Source organism: Jaculus jaculus, chromosome 10 (assembly GCF_020740685.1).
Source record: "Jaculus jaculus isolate mJacJac1 chromosome 10, mJacJac1.mat.Y.cur, whole genome shotgun sequence".
Taxonomy (NCBI): Eukaryota; Metazoa; Chordata; class Mammalia; order Rodentia; family Dipodidae; genus Jaculus; species Jaculus jaculus.
Window position 1 is genome coordinate 109,332,107 of NC_059111.1, and position 2,340 is coordinate 109,334,446.

Consider the following 2,340-nt stretch of genomic DNA (forward strand, 5'->3'; position numbering starts at 1 on the left):
GCAGATAGAGAATGGGCACACCAGGGCCTGTCACCATGGCAAACAAACTCCAGAGGCATGTGCCACCAGGTGCATCTGGCTTATGTGGGTACTGGGGAATGTGAACCTGGATCCTTATACTTTGTAGTCAAACGCCTTAACTGCTAAGCCATCTCCCCAGCTTCAATTTGGAAACTTTGAAGGGGCTTTTCTGCATTGAGGATTAAATTTTTTTTTTAAATATTTTTTTGTCCATTATTTATTTATTTATTATTTGAGAGCGACAGACACAGAGAGAAAGACAGATAGAGGGAGGGAGAGAGAATGGGCAGGCCAGGGCTTCCAGCCACTGCAAACGAACTCCAGACGCGTGCGCCCCCTTGTGCATCTGGCTAACGTGGGACCTGGGGAGCCGAGCCTCAAACTGGGGTCCTTAGGCTTCACAAGCAAGCACTTAACCGCTAAACCATCTCTCCAGCCCAAATTTTTTTTTTTAAAAAAGAAATTTATTTGAAAGACAAGGAAAGAGACGGAGAAGGAGAGGGGGAGAAAGAGAGAATGAGCATGCCAGAGTCTGTAGCCACTGAAAATGAACTCCAGACACATATGCCACCTTGCGCACCTGGCTCTATGTGGGTACTGGGGAACGGAACCTGGGACCTTTGACTTTGCCGGCAACACTTTAACAGTTAAGCATCTCTCCAGCCCTCCACTGAGGATTTTTGTGCACACGCTACTTCTGTACACAAGCAGAAATAGAAGCGACCACGGCAAGCCTATTGGGATCCATGAAGAGGGCAAGCAGCGCTGGGGACGATGGAGGAGGGGAAGAGCTGAGGACCGCAAGCGCCCCCTGCTGGGTGGCCTCAAGTACTGCCTGGTCCACACATGGCCTCTGTGCAAGGACCCTGGTTGACCTTGCCATAGGAAGGACGCTGCCTTCAGGGGGAGGTTTGAGGAGAGAGGGTGGAAAGAAGGAGAACAAAAACCCCTGGTGTCTAATAGTAGGAGGCAAGGCAGGCGTGATGGGTCACTCCTCTAATCCTAGTATTGGGGAGGCTGAGACAGGAGGATTGCCCGGGCTGTGTGCCACATCCTCATCCTCAGCCCACAAAAAAGCAAAGCAAAAAGCAAAGCAACACAGTAAGACCTATGTAGGGGGCACCTGGATTTGAACCAGGGACCTCTTGATCTGCAGCCAAATGCTCTACCCCTGAGCTATGCCCCCTACAGTGAAACACACCTCTAATTAGCATCTCTTAAAGCTGCAGACACATGTCATCTCAGCTGTTTCTGGCACTCAATGACCTGACTCATTCTAGTACTAGCAACTCCTCAACAGTGAAGCATCAGCCACCTGCCCAGGCACGGCTCCCTCTGGTCTCATCCTTTACCTTCCTGCCTCCTTCCAGCTCCTGCTCCTCTTGCCACCCCTTGTCTCTTCTCTACAAGTGGTGAGAGTGACCTAGGATATGAACCTTCCCCGCACCTTTCTTCACGCATCAGGACAGTGAGGCCCAAGGAAGCAGGTCCCTGCGTTGCCTCCAGGAGCATTGGAAGTCGGACTGCAGGGAGAATCTGACGGGACAGCTTGCCCTGGGTGGTGGGTCTCTGTGCCCCTGTGAACCTCTCACACTGTTTCATGAACATGTTCTGCCTGTCCCCACACCCATCCTTTACCCTGATGGCCACTCTGAAGCCCCCAGGCCTGTCACGATGGGCCATCCGCAGACTTGCTATGGGGAGACTCCAGTGGGGCGGCAGCCCCGCAACCCGGGGACCAGACAGACCAGGGGAAGCTGATGACAGCCTTGTTGCTGGATGTCCTGGAATACACTCATATTACAATGTTCCTGGTTTACTCCAAGATCAGTATCATTTTCTTTAGGGAGTCTCTCTGTGTTTGTTGCTCTAATTTTTTTATTTTTTCTTTTTAAAACATAGAAGCGCCAGGCGTGGTGGTGCATGTCTTTAATCCCAGCCCTCTCAAGGCAGAGGTAGGAGGATTGCCATGAGTTCGAGGCCACCCTGAGACTACAGAGTGATCTCCAGGTCAGCCTGAGCTACAGTGAGACCCTACCTCGAAAAAGAAAAAAGAAGCCACTTTAAATATGCTATTTATTTATTTGTGAGAGAGAAGGAGGGAAGGAGGCAGAGAGCCGGGAAGAGGCAGACAGAGAGAGTGCATCTGGATTATGTGGGTACTGAGGAATTGAACTTGGGTCCTTAGGTTTCACAGGCAAGTGCCTTAATCACTAAGCCATCTCTCCAGCCCTTTTTGTTCTATTTTTTTTTTTTTTTTTAATTTGAGAGTGACAGACACAGAGAGAAGGACAGATAGAGGGAGAGAGAGAATGGGCA

General features: G+C 50.3%; 1 non-coding gene across 1 annotated transcript; it reads right to left on the reverse strand.

Moving 5' to 3' along the window:
• Positions 1-1,135: 1,135 nt before the first annotated feature.
• On the reverse strand, positions 1,136-1,207 carry Trnac-gca. Its single transcript has one exon. It is a non-coding gene; the product is annotated as a tRNA-Cys (tRNA).
• Between the last annotated feature and the right edge of the window lie 1,133 nt (positions 1,208-2,340).